Source organism: Pan paniscus, chromosome 23, assembly GCF_029289425.2.
Source record: "Pan paniscus chromosome 23, NHGRI_mPanPan1-v2.0_pri, whole genome shotgun sequence".
Taxonomy (NCBI): domain Eukaryota; kingdom Metazoa; phylum Chordata; class Mammalia; order Primates; family Hominidae; genus Pan; species Pan paniscus.
In genome coordinates this window covers 26,470,540-26,484,905 of record NC_085927.1, presented here as the reverse complement: position 1 = coordinate 26,484,905, position 14,366 = coordinate 26,470,540, and positions in this window count along the sequence as shown.

Below are 14,366 nucleotides of genomic sequence, written 5' to 3'. Positions count from 1 at the left end.
AAAATCTAGACAGAAGCAATCTGAGAAACTTCTTTGTGATGTGTGCATTCATCTCACAGAGTTAAAACTTTCTTTGATTTAGCTGTCTTGAAACTCTCGTTTTGTAAAATCTGCAAGTGGACATTAGGAGCGCTATGATGCCTATGATGGAAAAGGAAATATCTTCACATAAAAACGAGACAGCAGAATTCTGAGAAACTACTTTGTGATGTGTGCGTTCATATCAAAGAGTTGAACCTTACTTTTGATTGAGCAGTTTGGAAACACTCTATTTGTAGAATTTGCAACTGGACATTTGGAGCGCTTTGTGGCCTATGGTAGAAAAGAAAATATCTTCACTTAAAATCCAGATGAAAGCAATCTGACAAACATCTTTGTGGCGTGTGCATTCATCTCACCGAGTCAACCTTTCTTTTGACTGAGCACTTTGGAAACTCTCTTTTTGTAGAATCTGCAAGTGGACATTTGGAACGCTTTGAGGCTTATGGTGGAAAGGAAATATCTTCACATAAAAACTAGACAGAAGAATTCTGACAAATTTCTTTGTTATGTGTGCATTCAGCTCACAGAGTTGAACACTTCTTTTGATGGAGCAGTTTGGAAACACTCTTTTTGAAGGATCTGCAAGTGGACATTTGGAGCTCTTTGCGGCCTATGGTGGAAAAGGGAATATCTTCATATAAAATGCAGACAGAAGTAATATGAAAACCTTCTTTATGATGTGTGCATTCATCTCACAGAGTTAAATATTTCTTTTGATTGAGCAGTCTTGAAACTCTCTTTTTGTAGAATCTGCAAGTGGACATTTGTAGCACTTTGAGGCCTATGGTAGAATAGAATATATCTTCACATAAAAACTAGAGAGAGGAATTCTCATATACTTCTTTGTGATGTGTGCGTTACTCTCACAGAGCTGAAACTTTCTTTTGGTTGAGCAGTTTGGAGACACTCTTTTTGTAGAATCTGCAAGTGGACATTAAGAGCGCTTTGTAGCCTACGTTAGAAAAAGTAATATCTTCACAAAAAATCTAGACAGAAGCAATCTGAGAAACTTCTTTGTGATGTGTGCATTCACCTCACAGAGTTAAACCTTTATTTTGATAGAGCAGTTATGAAACTCTCTTTTTGTAGAATCTACAAGTGGACATTTGGAGCGCTTTGAGGCCTACAGTGGAAAAGGAAATATCTTCACATAAAAAATAGATAGAAGCATTTTTAGAAACATCTTTGTGATGTGTGCATTCATCTAACGGATTGAAACCTTTCTTTTGATAGAGGACTTTTAAAGCTCCCTTTTTGTATAATCTCTAAGTGGACATTTGAAGGGCTTTCAGGCCTATGGTGGAAAATGAAATATCTTCACATAAAAAGTACATAGAAGCATTCTGAGAAACTACTTTGTGATGTGTGAATTCAAGCCCCAGAGTTGAACGTTCCTTTGGAGGACTAGTTTTAAAATACTCTTTTTGTAGAATATGCAAGTGTACCATTCGAGTGCCTTGGGGCCTATGGTACAAAATGAAATATCTTCACATAAAAACTAGAAAGAAGAATTCTGAGAAAGTTCTTTATGATGTGTGCATTCATCTAGAAAGTTGAACATTTCTTTGATTGAGCAGTTTGGAAACACTCTTTTGGTAGAATCTGCAAGTGGACATTTGGAGCTCTCTGCGGCCTATGTTAGAACAGGAAACATCTTCACAAAAAATGTAGACAGAAGCAATCTGAGAAACTTCTTTGTGATGTGTGCATTCATCTCAAAGAGGTAAAGCTTTCTTTTGATAGAGCAGATTTGAAACTCTCTTTTTGTAGAATCTGCAAGTGGACATTTGGAGCAATATAATGCATGTGGTGGAAAAGTTCATATCTTCATATAAAAACTAGACAGAAGAATTCTGAGAAACTTCTTTGAGATGTCTGTGTTCATCTCACAGAGTTGAAACTTTCCTTTGATTGAGCAGTTTGGAAACACTCTTTTTGTAGAATCTGCAATTGGACATTTGGAGAGCTTTGCAGCCAATGGTAGAAAAGGCAATATCTTCATGTAAAATCTAGACAGAAGCAATCTCAGAAACTTCCGTGTGTTGTGTGCATTCATCTCACAGAGTTAAACTTTTCTTTTGATTGAGCAGTTTGCAAACTCTTTTTGTAGGATCTGCAAGTGGACTTTTGCAGCGCTTTGAGGCCAATGGTGGAAAAGGAAATATCTTCACATAAAAACTAGACAGAAGAATTCTGAGAAACTTCTTTGTGATGTGTGCGTTCATCTCACAGAGTTGAACGTTTCTTTTGATTGAGCTGTTGGAAACACTCTTCTGTAGAATCTGCAAGTGGATATTTGGAGCGCTTTGTGACCTATGGTGGAAAAGGAAATATCTTCACATAAAAACTAGACAGAAGAATTATTAGAAACCTCTTTGTGATGCGAGTGTTCAACTTACAGAGTTGAACCTTTCTTTTGATTGTGCACTTTGCAAACAACTCTTTTTGTAGATTCTGCAAGTACATATTTGGAGCCCTTTGAGGCCTATGGTAGAAATGGAAATATCTTCACATAAAATCTAGACAGAAGCAATCTGAGAAATTTCTTTGTGATGTGTGCATTCATCGCACAGAGTTAATCATTCTTTTGACTGAGCAGTTTTGAAACTCTCTTTTTGTATAATCTGCAAGTGAAAATTTGTGGCGCTTTGAGGTATATGGTGGAAAAGGAAATATCTTCACAGAAAAACGAGACAGAAGAATTCTGAGAAACTCCTTTGTAATGTGTGTGTTCATCTCACAGAGTTGAAACTTTCTTTTGATTCAGCAGTTTGGAAACACTCTTTTTGTAGAATCTACAAGTGGACATTTGGAGCGATTTGTGGGCTGTGGTAGAAAAGGAAATATCTTCACTTAAAATCTAGAAAGAAGCAACGTGAGAAACTTCTTTGTGATGCATTCATTCATCTCACAGAGTTAAAGATTTCTTTTATTGAACAGTTTTGAAACTCTCTTTTTGTAGAATCTGCAAGTGGACATTTGGAGGGCTTTGCGGGCTATGGTAGAAAAGGAAATATCTTCACTTAAAATGTAGAAAGAAGCAATCTGAGAAACTTCTTTGTGATGTGTGCATTCATCTCACAGAGTTAAACCTTTCTTTTGATTGAGCAGTTTGGAAACACTCTTTTTGTAGAATCTGGAAGTGGACATTTGGAGCGAACTGAGGCCATGGTGGAAAAGGAAATATCTTCACATAAAAACTAGACAGAAGAATTCTGAGAAACTCCTTTGTGATGTCTGCCTTCATCTCACAGAGTTGAACCTTTCTTTTTGTTGAGCAGTTTGCAAAAACACTTTTAGTAGAATCTGAATGTGGACATTTGGAGTGCTTTGTGGCCTATGGTAGAATAGGAAATATCTTTACATAAAAACTTGCCAGAAGAATTCTGAGAAACTTCTTTTTGATGCATGCGTTCATCTCACAGAGTTCAACCTTTCTTTTGATTGACCGGTTTGGAAACACTCTGTCTTTAAAATCTGCAAGTGAACATTTGGAGCGCTTTGCGGCCTATGGCATAAAATTAAATATCTTCACATAAAATCTAGACACAAGCAATCTGAGAAACTTCTTTGTGATGTGTGCATTCATCTCACAGAGTTAAACCTTTCTTTTGATTTAGCAGTTTTGAAACTCTCTTTTTGTAGAACCTGTAAGTGGACATTTGGAGCGCTTTGAGGTCTATGGTGGAAAACGATATATCTTCACATTAAAACTAGAAAGAAGTATTTTGGGAAACTTCTTTGTAATGTGTGTGTTCATCTCACAGAGTTAAACCTATCTTTTGATTGAGCAGTCTTGAAACTCTCTTTTTGTAGAATCTGCAAGTGGACATTTGGAGTGCTTTGAGGCCTACGGTGGAAAAGGAAATATCTTCATATAAAAACTAGACAGAAGAATTCTGAGAAACTTCTTTGTAATGTGTGCATTCATCTCACAGAGTTGAACTTTTGTTTGGATGGAGCAGTTTGAAAATACTCTTTTTCTAGAATTTGCAAGTAGACATTTGGAGCGCTTTGCGGCCTATGGTAGAAAAAAATATCTTCACATAAAATCTAGACAGAGGCAATCTGAGAAACTGCTTTGTCATGTTTGCATTCATCTAACAGGCTTGAACCTTTCTTTTGATTGAGCACTTTGGAAACACTCTTTTTGCAGAATCTGAAAGTGGACATTTGGAGCGCTTTTAGGCCTATTTTAGAAAAGGAAATAACTTCACATAAAATCTAGACAGAAGAAATCTGAGAAACTTCTTTGTAAATGTGTGCATTCATCTCACAGAGTTAAACATTTCCTTTAATTGAGAAGTTTTGAAACTCTCTTTTTTTAGAATCTGAAAGTGGACATTTGGAGTACTTTGAGGCCTATGGTGGAAAAGGAAATATCCGCAGATAAAATCTAGAAAGAAGCAATGTGAGAAAGATCTTTATGATATGTGCATTCATCTCACACAGTAAAACCTTTCTTTTGATTGAGCAGTTTTGAAACTCTTTTTGTAGAATCTGTAAGTGGACATTTGGAGGGCTTTGAGGCCTATGTTGGAAAAGGAAATATCTTCACATAAAAACAAGACAGAAGAATTCTGAGAAACGTATTTGTGATGTGTGCGTTCATCTCACAGAGTTGAACTTTTCTTTTGATTGAGCAGTTTGGAAACACTCTTTTTGTAAAATCTGCAAGTGGACATTTGGAAGGCTTTACAGCCTATGTTAGAAGAAAGAAATATCTTCATATAAAAACTAGACAGAAGAATTCTGAGAAACTTCTTTGTGATGTGTGCATTCATCTCACAGAGTTGAACCTTTCTTTTGATTAAGGAGTTTGGAAACACTCTTTTTGTAGAATCTGCAAGTGGACATTTGTAGCGCTTGGTAGCCTATTGTAGAAAAGGAAATATGTTCACATAAAATCTAGACAGAAGCAATCTGGGAAACTTCTTTGGGATGTGTGAATTCATCTCACAGATTTCAACCTTTCTTTTGTTTGAGCAGTTTTGAAACTCTCTTTTTGTAGAATCTGAAAGTGGACATTTGGAGCCATCTGAGGCCTATGTTGGAAAAGGAAGTATCTTCAAATAAAAACTAGACAGAAGAATTCTGAGAAACTTCTTTGTGATGAGTGTGCTCATCTCACAGTGTTAAAGATTCTTTTGATTGAGCAGTTTGGAAACACTCTTTTTGAAGAATCTGCAAGTGGATATTTGGAGTGTTTTGAGAACTGTGGTGGAAAAGGAAATATCTTCATATAAAAACTAGACAGAAGAATTCTGAGAAATTTCTTTGCGATGTGTACATTCATCTCACAGAGTTGAAGCTTTCTTTTGATTGAGCAGATTGGAAACTATCTTTTTGTAGAATCTGCAAGTGGATACTTGGAGCGCTTTGCGGCCTGTGGTAGAAAAGGAAATATCATCACATAAAATCTAAACAGAAGAAATCTGAGAAACTTCTTTGTGACGTGTGCGGTTATCTCACAGAGCTAAAACTTTCTTTTAATTGAGCATTCCTGAAACTCTCTTTTTGTAGAATCTGCAAGTGGATGTTTGGAGCACTTTGAGGCCTACGGTGGAAAAGGAAATTACTTCACATTAAAAACTAGACAGAAGAATTCTGAGAAACTTCCTTGCGATGTGTGTGTTCATCTCACAGAGTTGAAGCTTTCTTTTGATTGAGCAGTTTGGAAACAGTCATTTTGTAGAATTTTCAAGTGGACACATGGATCGCCTTACGGCCTATGTTAGAAAAGGAAATATCTTCACATAAAATCTACACAGTAGCAATCGGAAAAACGTCTTTGGGATGCGTGCATTCATCTCACAAAGTTAAAACTTTCTTTTGATAGAGCAGTTTTGAAACTCTCTTTTTGTAGAATCTGCAAGTGGATTTTTGGAGCACTTTGGGGCCTATGGTGGAAAAGGAAATATCTTCACATAAAAACTAGATAGAAAAATTCTGACCATGTTCTTTGTGATGTGTGCATTCATCTCACAGAGTTGAACCTTTCTTTTCATTGAGCAGTTTGGAAACACTCTTTTTGTAGAATCTGCTAGTGGACATTTGCAACGCTTTGCGGCCTAAGGTAGAAAAGGAAATATCTTCACATAAAAACTAGAGAGAAGCAATCTGATAAACTTCTTTGTGATGTGTGCATTCATCCCACACAGTTAAAATTTTCTTTTGATTGAGCAGTTTGAAACTCTCTTTTTGTAGAATCTGAAACTGGACATTTGGAGCGCTTTGAGTCCTGTGGTGGAAAAGGAAATATTTTCATATAAAAACTAGACAGAAGAATTCTGAGAAACTTCTTTGTGATGTGTGCATTCATCTCACAGAGTTGAACCTTTCTTTTCGTTGAGCAGTTGGGAAACACTCTTTTTGTACAATCTGCAAGTGGACATTTGGAGCGATTTGAGGACTGTGGTGGCAAAGGAAATATCTTCACACACACAAAAACTAGACAGAAGAATTCTGAGAAACTTCTTTGTGATGCATGCGTTCATCTCACAGAGTTGAACCTTTCTTTTCATAGAGCAGGTTGGAAACACTCTTTTTTAGAATCTGCAAGTGGACATTAAGAGCACTTTGCAGCCTACAGTAGAAAAAGAAATATCTTCACATAAAATCTAGACAGAAGCAATCTGCGAAACATTTTTGTGATGTATGAATTCGTTTCACAGAGGGCAACCTTCCTTTTGATTGAGCAGTCTTGAAACTCTCTTTTTGTAGAATCTGCAAGTGGACATTTGGAGCGCTTTGTGACCTATAGTGGAAAAGGAAATATCTACACATAAAAACTAGAGAGAAGAATTCTGAGAAACTTCTTTGTGATGGATGTAATCATCTCACAGAGTTGAAACTATCTTTTGATTGAGCAGTTTGGAAACACTCTTCATGTAGAATCTGCAAGTGGACATCTGGAGTGCTCTGTGGCCTGTGGTAGGAAAGGAAATACCTTCACATAAAATCTAGACAGAAGCAATCTGAGACACTTCTTTGTTAGTGTGCATTCATCTCACAGAGTTAAACCTTTCTTTTGATTGAGCAGTTTGGAAACACTCTCTTTGTAGAATCTGCAAGTGAACATTTCGAGAGCTTTGTGGCCTCTGGTAGAAAAGGAAATATTAAAAATAAAACCTAGATGGAAGGAATATGAGAAACTTGTGGTGTGTGCATTCATCTTACAGAGATAATCCTTCCTTTTGATTGAGCAGTTTTGAAACTCTTTTTGAATAATCTGCAAGTGGACATTTGGAGCGTTTTGAGGTATATGGTGTTAAAGGAAATATCTTCACATAAAAACCAGACAGCAGAATTCTGAGAAACTTCTTTGTGATGCGTGCGTTAATCTCACAGAGTTCAAGCTTTCTTTAGATTGAGTAGTTTGGAAATACTGTTTTTGAGGAATCTGCAAGTGGACATTTAGAGCACTTTGCAGCCTATGTTAGAATAGGAAATATCTTCACTTAAAATCTAGACAGAAGCAGTCTGTGAAAATTCTTTGTGATGTGTGCATTCATCTCACAAAGTTAAAACTTTCTTTTGATTGAGCAGTTTTCAAACTCTCTTTTCGTAGAATCTGCAAGTGGACATTTGGAGAGCTTTGAGGCCTGTGGTGGAAAAGGAAATATCTTCATAAAAAAACTAGACAGAAGAATTCTGAGAAACTTCTTTGTGATGTGCGCTTTCATCTCACAGAGTTGAACTCTTCTTTTTATTGAGCAGTTTGGAAACATTCTTTTTTTAGACTCTGCAGGTGGAAATTTTTATGCTTTACAGTCTATGGTAGAAAAGGAAATATCTTCACATAAAATCTAGACAGAAGCTATCTGAGAAACTTCTTTGTGATGTGTGCACTCATCTCACAGCACTAAAACTTCCTTTTGATTGGAGCAGTTTTGAAACACTCTTTTTGTAGAATCTGCAAGTGGATATTTGGAGTGCTTTGAGGCCTATGGTGGAAAAGAAAATATTTTCACATAAAAAGTAAGCAGAAGAGTTCTGAGAAACTTCTTTGGGACGTGTGCATTCATCTCACAGAGTTGAACCTTTCTTTTGATTGAGCAGTTTGGAAACACTCTTTTTGTAGAATCTGCAAGTGGATATTTGGAGCACTTTGAGGCCTATGGTGGAAAAGGAAATATCTTCACGTAAAAACTAGATGGAAGCATTTGGTAAACTTCTTTGTGATGTGTGCCTTCATCTCCCAGAGGTGAACCTTTCTTTTGAAAGACCAGTTTTGAAATACTCTTTTTGTAGAATCTGCAAGTGGACATTTCGAGTGCCTTGAGGCCTATGGTGGCAAAGGAAATATCTTCACATAAAAACTAGACAGAATTCTGAGAAACTTTTTTGTGATGTATGCATTTATCTCCCAGAATTGAACCTTTCTTTTGAAGGACCAGTTTTGAAATACTCTTTTTGTAGAATCTGCAAGTGGAGATTTCGAGTGCCTTGAAGCCTATGTTGGAAAACATCTTCAAGTAACAACTGGACAGAAGAATTCTGAGAAACTTCTTTGTGATGTGTGGGCTCATCTCACAGATTTGAACCTTTCCTTTGATTGAGCAGTTTGTAAAAACTCTTTTTGTAGTATCTGTAAGTGGACATTTGGAACGCTTTGCAGCCTATGGTAGAAAAAGGACTATATTCACATAAAATCTAGACAGAAACATTCTGAGAAAATTCTTTGTAATGTGTGCATTCATTCAACAGAGCTGAACCTTTCCTTTGATGGACCAGTTTTGAAATACTCTTTTTGTGGAATCTGCATGTGGACATTTCGAGTGCTTTGAGGCCTAGGGTGGAAAATGAAATATCTTCACAGAAAAGCTATGCAGAAGAATTCTGAGAAACTTCTTTGAAATGTGTGCATTCATCTCACAGAGTTGAACCTTTCTTTTGATTGAGCAGTTTGGAAAAATTTTTTTTGTAGAATCTGCAAGTGGACATGTTGAGCGCTTTGTGGCCTATAGTAGAAAAGGAAATATCTTCACATAAAATCAAGACAGACGCAATCTGAGAAACTTCTTTGTTATGTGGGTACTCATCTCAAAGAGGTAAACCTTTCTTTCGGTTGAGCAGTTTTGAAACTCTCTTTTTGTAGAATCTGCAAGTGGACAGTTGGAGCACTTTGAGGCCTATGCTGGAAAAGGAAATATCTTCAGATAAAATCTAGAAAGAAGCAATTTGAGAAACTTCTTTGTGACGTGTGCATTTATCTCACAGAATTAAACATTTTTTGACTGAGCGGTTTTGAAAGTCTCTTTTTGCAGAATCTGCAAGTGGACATTTGGAGGGCTTTGAAGCCGATGTTAGAAAAGGAAATTATCTTTACATAAAAACCAGACTGAAGAATTCTGAGAAACTTCTTTGTGATGCTTGCGTTCATCTTACAGTGTTGAATCATTCTTTTCATTGAGCAGTATGGAAATACTGTTTTTGAAGGATCTGCAAGTGGATATTTAGAGTGCTTTACAGTCTATGTTAGAATAGGAAATGTCTTCACATAAAATCTAGACAGAAGCAATCTGAGATACTTCTTTGTGATGTGGCCTTTCATCTCACAGGGTTAAAACTTTCTTCTGTTTGAGCAGTTTTCAAACTCTCTTTTTGTAGAATCTGCAAGTGGACATTTGGAGTGTTTGAGGCCTGTGGTGGAGAAGGAAATATCTTCACATAAAAAGTAGATAGAAGCATTCTGATAAACTTCTCTGTGATGTCTGCATTCATCTCCCAGAGTTCCACCTTTCTTTAGAAGAACCAGTTTTCAAATACTCTTTTCGGAGAATCTTCAAAGGGACTTTTCAAGCACCTTGAGGCTTAAGTTGGAAAAGGAAATATCTTCACACAAAAAAAAAACAGATAGAAGAATTCTGAGAATCTTCTTTATGATATGTACGTTCATCTAACAGAGTTGAACCTTTCTTTTGAATGCGTAGTTTGGAAACACCCTTTTTGTAGAATTGGCAAGTGGACTTTTGGGGCACTTTGGGGCCTATGATAGAAAAGGAAAATCTTCACATAAAATCTAGAAGGAAGCAATCTGAGAAACTTCTTTGTGATGTGTGCATTCATCTCACAGAGTTGAAACTTTCTTTTGATTGAGCAGTTTTGAAACACTCTCTTCGTAGAATCTGCAAGTGGATATTTGGAGCCGTTTGAGGCCTATTGTGGAAAAGGAAATATCTTCACATAAAAACTACTCAGAAGTATTCTGAGAAACACCATTGTGATGTTTGGATTCAACTCACAGAGTTGAAACTACGTTTTGATTGAGCAGTTTTGAATCTCTCTTTTTGAAGAATCCACAAGTGGTTGTTTGGAAAGCTTTGAAGCCTATTGTGGAAAAGGAAATATCTTCACATAAAAACTACACAGAAGCATTCTGAGAAACTGCTTTGTGAGGTGTGCATTCAACTCACGGAGTTGAAATTATCTTGTCATTGAGGAGTTTTCTATCTCTCTTTTTGTAGAATCTGCATGTGGATATTTGAAAACCTTTGCATCCTACGGTGGAAAAGGAAATATCTTGAAATAAAAACTACACAGAAGCATTCAGAGAAACTTCTTTGTGATGTGTGTATTCAACTCACAGAGTTGAACCTATCTTTTGATTGAGCAGTTTTGAATCTCTCTTTTTGTACAATCTGAAGGTGGATATTTCAAGCCCTTTGAGGACTTCAGTGGAAAAGCAAATATCTTCACATAAAAACTACACAGAAGCATTGTGAGAAACTTCTTTGAGAGGTGTGCATTCAACTCACAAAGTTGAACTTATCTTCTCATTGAGCAGTTTTCAATCTCTCTTTTGGTAGAATCTCCAAGTGGATATTTGGAGCCCTTTGCACCCTATGGTGGAAAAGGAAATATCTCTGGATAAAAACTACATAGAAGCATTCAGAGAAACTGCTTTGTGATGTATGCATTCAACTCACAGAGTTGAACCTATCTTTTGAATCAGCAGTTTTGAATCTCTCCTTTGGCAGAATCTTCAGGTGGATATTTGGAACCCTTTGAGGCCTACTGTGGAAAAGCAAATATCTTCACATAAAAACTACACAGAAGCATTCTGAGAAACTTCTTCGTGATGTGTGCATTCATCTCACAGGGTTGAACCTAGCTTATGATTGAGCAGTTTTGAAACACTCTTTTTGTAGAATCTGCAAGTGGATATTTGGAGCGCTTTGAGGCCTACACTGGAAAACCAAATATTTTCAGATAAGAACTACACAGAAGCATTCTGAGAAACTCCTTTGTGATGGATGCATTCATCTCCCAGAGTTGAAAATTTCTTTTGATTGAGCAGATTTGAAACACTCTTTTTGTTGTATCTGCAAGTGGATATTTGGAGCCCTCTGTGGCCTATGGTGGAAAAGGAAATATCTTCAAATAAAAACTATGCAGAAGCATTCTCAGAAACTTCTTCATGATATATGCGTTCAAATCACAGAGTTGAACCTATCTTTTAATTGAACAGTTTTGAATCTCTCTTTTTGTAGAATCTGCAAGTGGATATTTGGAGCGCTGTGAGGCCTACTGTGGAAAATCAAATATGTTCACATAAAAACTACAGAGAAGCATTCTGAGAAACTTCTTTGTGATGAGTGCATTCAACTCACAGAATTGAACCTGTCTTTCAATTGAGCAGTTTTGAATCTCTCTTTTTGCAGAATCTGCAAGTGGATGTTGGGAGAGCTTTGAGGCCTATTGTGGAAAAGGAAATAGCTTCACATAAAAACTACACAGAAGCATTCTGAGAAACTTCTTTGTGATGTGTGCATTCATCTCACAGAGTTGAACCTTTCTTTTGATTGAGCAGTTTTGAAACACTCTTTTTATAGAATCTGCAAGTGGATATTTGGAGAACTTTGAGGCCTACTGTGGTAAAGGAAATATGTTCACATAAAAACTTCTCAGAAGCACTCTGAGAAACTTCTTTGTGATGTGGGGATTCAACTCACAGAGTTGAACCTATCTTTTGATTGAGCAGTTTAGAGTCTCTCTTTTTCTAGAATCTGCAAGAGGATATTTGGAGCCCTTTGCACCCTATGGTTGAAAAGGAATTATCTTCAATAAAATCTACACAGAAGCATTCTAAGAAACTTCTTCGTGATGTGTGCATTCAACTGACTGAGTTGAACTTATCTTCTCATTGAGCAGTTTTCAATCTCTGTTTTTTAGAATCTGGAAGTGGATGCTTGGAGCCCTTTCACCCTACTGTGGAAAACGAAATATCTACAAATACAACTACACAGAACCATTCAGAGAAACTTCTTTGTGATGTATGCATTCAACTCACAGAGCTGATCCTATCTTTTGATTGAGCAGTTTTGAATCCCGCTTTTTGCAGAATCTGCAGGTGGATATTTGGAGCCCTTTGGGGCCTACTGTGAAAAATCAAATATGTTCACATAAAAACTACACAGAAAGATTCTGAGAAACTTCTTTGTGATGTGTGCATTCAAGTCACAGAGCTGAATCTAACTTTTGATTGAGCAGTTTTGAATCTCTCTTTTTGTAGAATCTGCAAGTGGATATTTGGAGCCCTTTCAGCCCTGTGGTGCAAAAGGAAATATCTTGAAATAAAAACTACAAAGAAACATTCAGACAAACTTCTTTGTGATTTATGCATTCAACTCAAAGAATTGAACGTATCTTTTGATTGAGCAATTTTGAATCTCTCTTTTTGCAAAATCTGCAGGTGGATATTTGGAGCCCTTTGAGGCCTACTGTGGAAAAGCAAATATCTTCACATAAAGATTACACAGAAGCATTCTGAGAAACTACTTAGTGACATGTGCATTCATCTCACAGGGTTGAATCTATCTCATGATTGAGCAGTTTTGAAGCACTATTTTTGTAGAATATGGAAGTGGATATTTGGAGCCCATTGAGGCCTATAGTGGAAAGGAAATATCTTCACATAAAAGCAACACAGAAGGATTCTGAGAAACTTCTTTTTGATGTGTGCCTTCATCTCACTGAGTTGAACCTTTCTTTTCATTGTGCAGTTTTGAAACACTGTTTTTGTAGAATCTGCAAGTGGATATTTGGAGAATTTTGCGGCCTATTGTGGAAAAGGAAACATCTTCCCATAAAAACTACTCAGAAGCATTCAGAGAAACTTCTTTGTGATGTGGGGATTCAACTCACAGAGTTGAATATATCTTTTGATTGAGCAGTTTAGAGTCTCTATTTTTCTAGAATCTGAAAATGGATATTTGGAGCCCTTTGTGCCCTATAGTGGAAAAGGAGATATCCTCAATAAAAACTACACAGAAGCATTCTAAGAAACTTCTTCGTGATGTGTACATTCAACTCACTGAGTTGAACTTATCTTTTCAATGAGCAGTTTTGAATCTCTGTTTTTTTAGAATCTGCAAGTGGATATTTGGAGCCCTTTGTGCCCTATGGTGGAAAAGGAAATATCTTCAATAAAAACTACACAGAAGCATTCTAAGAAACTTTTTCGTGATGTGTACATTCAAATCACTGAGTTGAACTTATCTTCTCAATGAGCAGTTTTGAATCTCTGTTTTTGTAGAATCTGCAAGTGGATATTTGGAGCCCTTTATGCCCTACGGTGGAAAAGGAATTATCTTCAAATAGAACTACACAGAACCATTCAGAGAAACTTCTCTGTGATGTATGCATTCAACTCACAGAGTTGAACCTCTTTTGATTGAGCAGTTTTGAATCCCTCTTTTTGCAGAATCTGCAGGTGGATATTTGGAGCCTTTTGAGGCCTACTGTGGAAAATCAAATCTGTTCACATAAAAACTACACAGAAAGATTCTGGGAAACTTCTGTGTGATGTATGCATTCAACTCACAGAGTTGAACCTCTTTTGATTGAGCAGTTTTGAATCCCTCTTTTTGCAGAATCTGCAGGTGGATATTTGGAGCCTTTTGAGGCCTACTGTGGAAAATCAAATCTGTTCACATAAAAACTACACAGAAAGATTCTGGGAAACTTCTTTGTGATGTGTGCATTCAACTCACAGTGTTGAACCTATCTTTTGATTGAGCAGTTTTGAATCTCTCTTTTTGTAGAATCTGCAAGTGGACGTTTGGTGAGCTTTGAAGACTATTGTGGTAAAGGAAATATCTTCACATAAAAATTACACTGAAGCATTCTCAGAAACTTCTTCGTGATGTGTGTATTCAACTCACACTGTTGAACCTAACTTTTGATTGAGCAGTTTTGAATCTCTCTTTCTGCAGAGTCTGCAAGTGGATATTTGGAGAGCTCTGAGGCCTTATGTGGAAAAGGAAATATCTTCACATAAAAACTGCACAGAAACATTCTGAGAAACTTTTTGTGAGGTG